Raw genomic sequence first — 9,914 nt, forward strand, 5'->3', positions numbered from 1 at the left:
AGTTTTCCTAAAGGACTCTCAGACCATGAGGAACAAGATTCTCTGGTCTGATGAAACCAACATTGAACTCGTTGGTCTGAAAGCCGAGCATCACGTCTGGAGGAAACCAGGCACCACTCATCACCTGACCAATACCATCCCTACGGTGAAGCATGGTGGAGGTAGCATCATACGGTGGGGATGTTTTTCAGCGACAGGGACTGGGAGACTAGTCAGGATCGAGGGAAAGATGAACGGAGCAAAGTACAGAGAGATCCTTGATGAAAACCTGCTCCAGAGTGCTCAGGACCTCAGACTGGGGTGAAGGTTCACCTTCCAACAGGACAACTTCCCTAAGCACACAGCCAAGAAAACAAACTAGTGGCTTTGGGACAAGTCTCTGAATGTCCTTGAGTGGCCCAGGCAGAGCCCGGACTTGAACCCGATTGAACATCTCTGGAGAGACTGCTGTGCAGCAATGCTCCCCATCCAACCTAACAGAGCTTGAGATGTTCTGCAGAGAAGAATGGGAGAAGCTCCCCAAATACAGGTGTGCCAAGCTTGTAGCATCATACCCAAGAAGACTCGAGGCTGTAATCTCTGCCCAAGATGCTTCAACAAAGAATTGAGTAAAGGGTCTGAATATTTATGTAACTAAGATATTTTAGTTATTTTTAATAAATTTGCAATCATTTCCAAAAGACTGTTTTTGCTTTGTCATTATGGGGTATTGTGTGTAGATTGAGGGAAACAACTATAATTTTAGAATAAGGCTGTAACGTAACAAAATGAGAAAAGAAAGTCAAGGGGTTTGAATACTTTCCGAAGGCGCTGTATAACTCCTCAATCTCTACCACCTCCAGAGCACATCTTATCCCTTCAATTATCTTCTGATGGAAACCACACTTAATACAATCACAAAAGGATATGTCATTAAGCAACATAAAGCCGTATAAAGCCGTATAAAGCAGTATAAAACAGTATAAAGCAGCATAAAGCAGTATGAAGCAGTATAAAGCAACATAAAGCAGTATAAAGCAGTATAAAGCAGTATAAAGCAGTATAAGCAGTATAAAGCAGAATAAGCAGTATAAAGCAGTATAAAGCAGTATAAAGCAGTATAAAGCCGTATAAAGCAGTATAAAGCAGTATAAAGCCGTATAAAGCAGTATAAAGCCGTATAAAGCAGTATAAAGCAGTATAAAGCAGTAGAAGCAGTATAAATCAGTATAAAGCAGTATAAATCAGTATAAAGCAGTATAAAGCAGTATAAGGGGAGTAGAGCAGTCTTTACCTGGTGGGGCGACTCTGTCCTGGTAGGTGGGTTTGAAGTTACTCAGGGTTAGCAGCAGGGCCTGGATGGTCCCAATGAAAATCCCAGCCAAGCATCCATAGAAGATCAGGTAGAACAACAAGATTTTAACTGTGGAGAGAAAGACAGAAGGGATTGGTTGCAAATAGACAGACAGATTAGTAGTAGACGGCGTAGTGGTAGGCATGTCCTGTGTTAGCAGATCTAACATGGTGAATGGGTGTCAACAACACTCCTGTATTCTTCATCACTATACAGATTCACCCTGCCAGCCCCCCCCTTGAACATGTTGCCTGAATTGATTCTAACTGGAAATTCCGGGGGAACTTCCCTCTCCAGGAAAAACACCTGAGACATTAGCCTGAACGGACGCTGAATGGAAGACATCTGGGGGTTTAAAGGGCTGAGTAACTCTAGTGACTAGGAATGTGCTGAGCCATGCATGGTGTGGCGTGGCTGGCTGGAATTCAAATAATAATCCAAATACAACAAAAGTTAAGTTATTTAACCATAGATGATATTTGAGGGTTATGGGGATATATTGGTGATTAATCTAATTCAATGTGTCCTCCTTTGCCACCACAGCTCAGTAACTAATGGACATAAAATCACTTTCAAAATGGCTGAAAAAACAACCAAACATTTGCTTATCTAAACTAAACTGATGCTGTCATTATAAGTGCTTATGATCCAATATGAGAAGTCATTCAAGTATTTATTTAATTACTAAGACAGTCTACATCATAAGAGTGTTAATCTCCCTGGTACTAACTAAATCTCTCTACGGTTTAACTTTCTCTGAATTGACTGTAAACTTCAGCGTAACTTCCACAGCCTGTAAATCCTCTCTGCTGTTAATGCCAGAGGGTAGATACAACTCCTGTTGCTAGTACTACACTACTACTACAGGACATCCCCTACACTACTACAGGACATCCCCTACACTACTACAGGACATCCCCTACACTACTACAGGACATCCCCTACACTACTACAGAACATTCCCTACACATACACTACTACAGGACATCCACTACACTACTACAGGACATACACTACACATACACTACTACAGGACATCCCCTACACTACTACAGGACATCCCCTACACTACTACAGGACATCCCCTACACTACTACAGGACATCTCCTCCCTACACATACACTACTACAGGACATTCCTCCCTACACATACACTACTACAGGACATCCCTCCCTACACATACACTACTACAGAACATTCCCCCCTACACATACACTACTACAGAACATTCCCTCCCTACACATACACTACTACAGAACATTCCTCCCTACACCTACACTACTACAGGACATCCCCTACACTACTACAGGACATCCTCCCTACACCTACACTACTACAGGACATTCCTCCCTACACCTACACTACTACAGGACATCCCCTACACTACTACAGGACATCCCCTACACTACTACAGAACATCCCCTACACTACTACAGAACATCCCCTACACTACTACAGAACATCCCCTACACTACTACAGGACATCCCCTACACTACTACAGGACATCCCCTACACTACTACAGAACATCCCCTACACTACTACAGGACATCCCCTACACTACTACAGAACATCCCCTCCCTACACATACACTACTACAGGACATTCCTCCCTACACATACACTACTACAGGACATTCCTCCCTACACATACACTACTACAGAACATTCCCTCCCTACACATACACTACTACAGAACATTCCCCCCCTACACATACACTACTACAGAACATTCCCTCCCTACACATACACTACTACAGAACATTCCTCCCTACACCTACACTACTACAGAACATTCCCTCCCTACACATACACTACTACAGAACATTCCTCCCTACACCTACACTACTACAGAACATTCCTCCCTACACCTACACTACTACAGGACATCCCCTACACTACTACAGAACATTCCTCCCTACACCTACACTACTACAGAATATCCCCTACACTACTACAGGACATCCCCTCCCTACACATACACTACTACAGGACATCCCCTCCCTACACATACACTACTACAGGACATTCCCTACACTACTACAGAACATCCCCTCCCTACACATACACTACTACAGGACATTCCTCCCTACACATACACTACTACAGGACATTCCTCCCTACACATACACTACTACAGAACATTCCCTACACATACACTACTACAGGACATCCCCTCCCTACACATACACTACTACAGGACATCCCCTACACTACTACAGAATATCCCCTACACTACTACAGGACATCCCCTCCCTACACATACACTACTACAGGACATTCCCTACACTACTACAGAACATCCCCTCCCTACACATACACTACTACAGGACATTCCTCCCTACACATACACTACTACAGAACATTCCCCCCTACACATACACTACTACAGAACATTCCCTCCCAACACATACACTACTACAGAACATTCCCTCCCTACACATACACTACTACAGAACATTCCCCCCTACACATACACCACTAAAGAACATTCCCTACACCTACACATACACTACTACAGAACATTCCCCCTACACTACACTACTACAGAACATCCTACACATACACCACTACAGAACATTCCCTCCCTACACTACACCACTAAAGAACATTCCCTCCCTACACATACACTACTACAGAATATTCCCTCCTACACATACACTACTACAGAATATTCCCCCCTACACATACACTACTACAGAACATTCCCTCCCTACACATACACTACTACAGAACATTCCCCCCTACACATACACTACTACAGAACATCCTCCCCTACACATACACTACTACAGAACATTCCCCCCCTACACATACACTACTACAGAACATTCCCCCTACACATACACTACTACAGAACATTCCCTCCCTACACATACACCACTAAAGAACATTCCCTCCCTACACATACACTACTACAGAACATCCCTCCTACACATACACTACTACAGAATATTCCCCTACACAGGACATCCCCTACACTACTACAGAACATTCCCCCTACACATACACTACTACAGAACATCCCCTACACATACACTACTACAGAACATTCCCTCCCTACACATACACTACTACAGAACATTCCCCCCCCTACACATACACTACTACAGAACATTCCCACATACACTACTACAGAACATTCCCCCCTACACATACACTACTACAGAACATCCCCCCCCTACACATACACTACTACAGGACATCCCCACTACTACAGGACATACACTACTACAGAACATTCCCCCTACACATACACTACTACAGAACATTCCCCCCCTACACATACACTACTACAGAACATTCCCTCCCTACACATACACTACTACAGAATATTCCCTCCTACACATACACTACTACAGAATATTCCCCCCTACACATACACTACTACAGAACATTCCCCCCCTACACATACACTACTACAGAATATTCCCTCCCTACACATACACTACTACAGGACATCCCCTCCCTACACATACACTACTACAGGACATCCCCTCCCTACACATACACTACTACAGAACATTCCCTCCCTACACATACACTACTACAGGACATTCCCTACACTACTACAGAACATCCCCTCCCTACACATACACTACTACAGAACATTCCCCCCTACACATACACTACTACAGAACATTCCCTCCCTACACATACACTACTACAGAACATTCCCCCCTACACATACACTACTACAGAACATTCCCTCCCTACACATACACTACTACAGAACATTCCCCCCTACACATACACTACTACAGAACATTCCCTCCCTACACATACACTACTACAGAACATTCCCCCCTACACATACACCACTAAAGAACATTCCCTCCCTACACATACACTACTACAGAACATTCCCCCCTACACATACACTACTACAGAACATTCCCTCCCTACACATACACCACTACAGAACATTCCCCCTACACATACACTACTACAGAACATTCCCCCCTACACATACACTACTACAGAACATTCCCCCCTACACATACACTACTACAGAACATTCCCCCTACACATACACTACTACAGAATATTCCCCCTACACATACACTACTACAGAACATTCCCTCCCCTACACATACACTACTACAGAACATTCCCCCTACACATACACTACTACAGAACATTCCCCCTACACATACACTACTACAGAATATTCCCCCCTACACATACACTACTACAGAACATTCCCTCCCCTACACATACACTACTACAGAACATTCCCCCTACACATACACTACTACAGAACATTCCTCCCCTACACATACACTACTACAGAACATTCCCTCCCCTACACATACACTACTACAGAACATTCCCTACACATACACTACTACAGAACATTCCCCACTACACATACACTACTACAGAACATTCCCTCCCCTACACATACACTACTACAGAACATTCCCCACTACACATACACTACTACAGAACATTCCCTCCCCTACACATACACTACTACAGAACATTCCCTCCCCTACACATACACTACTACAGAACATTCCCCTCCTACACATACACTACTACAGAACATCCCCTCCCTACACATACACTACTACAGAACATTCCCCCCCTACACATACACTACTACAGAACATTCCCCACTACACATACACTACTACAGAACATTCCCCCTACACATACACTACTACAGAACATTCCCCCCTACACATACACTACTACAGAACATTCCCCTACACATACACTACTACAGAACATTCCCCTACACATACACTACTACAGAACATTCCCTCCCTACACATACACTACTACAGAACATTCCCTCCCTACACATACACTACTACAGAACATCCCCTCCCTACACATACACTACTACAGAACATTCCCTCCCTACACATACACTACTACAGAACATTCCCTCCCTACACATACACTACTACAGAATATTCCCTCCTACACATACACTACTACAGAACATTCCCCCCTACACATACACTACTACAGAACATTCCCCCCTACACATACACTACTACAGAACATTCCCCCCTACACATACACTACTACAGAACATTCCCCCCTACACATACACTACTACAGAACATTCCCCCCTACACATACACTACTACAGAATATTCCCCCCTACACATACACTACTACAGAACATTCCCTCCCTACACATACACTACTACAGAACATTCCCTCCCTACACATACACTACTACAGAACATTCCCCACTACACATACAATACTACAGAACATTCCCCACTACACATAGACTACTACAGAACATTCCCCACTACACATACACTACTACAGAACATTCCCCTCTACACATACACTACTACAGAACATTCCCCCCTACACATACACTACTACAGAACATTCCCCCCCTACACATACACTACTACAGAACATTCCCTCCCAACACATACACTACTACAGAACATTCCCTCCCTACACATACACTACTACAGAACATTCCCTCCTACACATACACTACTACAGAACATTCCCTCCCTACACATACACTACTACAGAACATTCCCCCCTACACATACACTACTACAGAACATTCCCCTCTACTCTATACACTACTACAGAACATTCCCTCCCAACACATACACTACTACAGAACATTCCCCCCCTACACATACACTACTACAGAACATTCCCTCCCAACACATACACTACTACAGAACATTCCCCCCCTACACATACACTACTACAGAATATTCCCCACTACACATACACTACTACAGAATATTCCCCCCCTACACATACACTACTACAGAACATTCCCCACTACACATACACTACTACAGAACATTCCCCCCCTACACATACACTACTACAGAATATTCCCTCCCCTACACATACACTACTACAGGACATTCCCTCCCCTACACATACACTACTACAGAATATTCCCTCCCCTACACATACACTACTACAGAACATTCCCTACACATACACTACTACAGAACATTCCCCACTACACATACACTACTACAGAACATTCCCTCCCCTACACATACACTACTACAGAACATTCCCCACTACACATACACTACTACAGAACATTCTCCCCCCTACACATACACTACTACAGAACATTCCTCCCCTACATACACTACTACAGAACATTCCCTCCTACACATACACTACTACAGAACATCCCCCCCCTACACATACACTACTACAGAACATTCCCCCCCTACACATACACTACTACAGAACATTCCCCACTACACATACACTACTACAGAACATTCCCCCCTACACATACACTACTACAGAACATTCCCCCCCTACACATACACTACTACAGAACATTCCCCCCTACACATACACTACTACAGAACATTCCCTCCCTACACATACACTACTACAGAACATTCCCCCTACACATACACTACTACAGAACATTCCCCCCTACACATACACTACTACAGAACATTCCCCCCTACACATACACTACTACAGAACATTCCCTCCCTACACATACACTACTACAGAACATTCCCCCCTACACATACACTACTACAGAACATTCCCCCCTACACATACACTACTACAGAACATTCCCTCCCTACACATACACTACTACAGAACATTTCCCCCCTACACATACACTACTACAGAACATTCCCCCCTACACATACACTACTACAGAATATTCCCCCCTACACATACACTACTACAGAATATTCCCCCACTACACATACACTACTACAGAACATTCCCCACTACACATACACTACTACAGAACATTCCCCCCTACACATACACTACTACAGAACATTCCCCCCCTACACATACACTACTACAGAATATTCCCCCCTACACCACTCTACACCTCTCTATTCTACACCACTCTACTGTTCTTTACTTACTGTTCTCTACTCTACACCACTCTACTGTTCTTTACACCACCCTACTGTTCTTTACTCTACACCACTCTACTGTTCTCTACAACACTCTACTGTTCTCTACTCTACACCACTCTACTGTTCTCTACTATACACCACTCTACTGTTCTCTACTCTACTGTTCTCTACTATACACCACTCTACTGTTCTCTACTGTTCTCTACTCTACACCACTCTACTGTTCTCTACTCTACACCACTCTACTGTTCTCTACTCTACACCACTTTACTGTTCTCTACTCTACACCACTCTACTGTTCTTTACTTACTGTTCTCTACTCTACACCACTCTACTGTTCTCTACTCTACACCTCTCTACTGTTCTCTACTCTATACCACTCTACTGTTCTCTACTCTACTGTTCTCTACTCTACACCACTCTACTGTTCTCTACTCTACACCACACTACTGTTCTCTACTATACACCACACTACTGTTCTCTACACTACTCTACACCTCTGTATTCTACACCACTCTACACCACTCTACTGTTCTTTACACCACCCTACTGTTCTTTACTCTACACCACTCTACTGTTCTCTACAACACTCTACTGTTCTCTACTCTACACCACTCTACTGTTCTCTACTATACACCACTCTACTGTTCTCTACTCCACACTACTGTTCTTTACTCTACACCCCTCTACTGTTCTCTACACCACTCTACTCCTCTCTACTCTACTGTTCTCTATTCTACACCACTCTACTGTTCTCTACTCTACACCACTCTACTGTTCTCTACTCTACACCACTCTGCTGTTCTCTACTATACACCACTCTACTGTTCTCTACTCTACTGTTCTCTACTATACACCACTCTACTGTTCTCTACTGTTCTCTACTCTACACCACTCTACTGTTCTCTACTCTACACCACTCTACTGTTCTCTACTCTACACCACTCTACTGTTCTCTACTCTACACCACTCTACTGTTCTCTACTCTACACCACTCTACTGTTCTTTACTCTACTGTTCTCTACACCACTCTACTGTTCTCTACTCTACACCACTCTACTGCTCTTTACTCTACACCACTCTACTGTTCTCTACACCTGTTCTCTACTCTACACCACTCTACTGTTCTCTACTCTACACCACTCTACTGTTCTCTACTCTCTACTATACACCACTCTACTGTTCTCTACTCTACACCACTCTACTGTTCTCTACTCTACACCACTTTACTGTTCACCACTCTACTGTTCTCTACTCTACACCACTCTACTGTTCTCTACTCTACACCACTCTACTGCTCTCTACTCTACACCACTCTACTGTTCTCTACTCTACACCACTCTACTTCTCTCTACTCTACACCACTCTACTGCTCTCTACTCTACACCACTCTACTGTTCTCTATACCACTCTACTGTTCTCTATACACCACTCTACTGTTCTCTACTCTACACCACTCTACTGTTCTCTACTCTACACCACTCTAGTGTTCTCTACACCACTCTACTGTTCTCTACTCTACACCACTCTACTGCTCTTTACTCTACACCACTCTACTGTTCTCTACACCACTCTACTGTTCTCTACTCTACACCACTCTACTGTTCTCTACTCTAGACCACTCTACTGTTCTCTACTCTACACCACTCTACTGTTCTCTACTCTACTGTTTTTACTATACACCACTCTACTGTTCTCTACTCTACACCACTCTACT

This window comes from Oncorhynchus masou, chromosome 31 (genome assembly GCF_036934945.1).
Source record: "Oncorhynchus masou masou isolate Uvic2021 chromosome 31, UVic_Omas_1.1, whole genome shotgun sequence".
Classification (NCBI taxonomy): Eukaryota; Metazoa; Chordata; class Actinopteri; order Salmoniformes; family Salmonidae; genus Oncorhynchus; species Oncorhynchus masou.